Here is a 254-nt window from a genome sequence, read left to right as displayed (position 1 = left end):
CAGACGCATTACTTCCCTCCCTCTCCTCACAGGCGATGGCAGAGAAATGCATCGTCCGTGCTGTAATTGTGAAACCAGAACCTGACAAAGTGTTTCGAGAATAATGGCCTTTTCTCCGCGTTCGCTTCGGCGCCGCCAGGCTCCGACGCAGAGCTGCCGTCCTTCGGTTCCTCAGTTATTCTGGCAGGGGTCGCTCACTCATTCTTGTGTGTTTTCCTTGAGGTTGTCATATTTTCCTACTAACAGAGCTTTAT

This window comes from Penaeus monodon, chromosome 28, assembly GCF_015228065.2.
Source record: "Penaeus monodon isolate SGIC_2016 chromosome 28, NSTDA_Pmon_1, whole genome shotgun sequence".
Classification (NCBI taxonomy): domain Eukaryota; kingdom Metazoa; phylum Arthropoda; class Malacostraca; order Decapoda; family Penaeidae; genus Penaeus; species Penaeus monodon.
Note: the sequence above shows the minus strand (reverse complement) of the source record.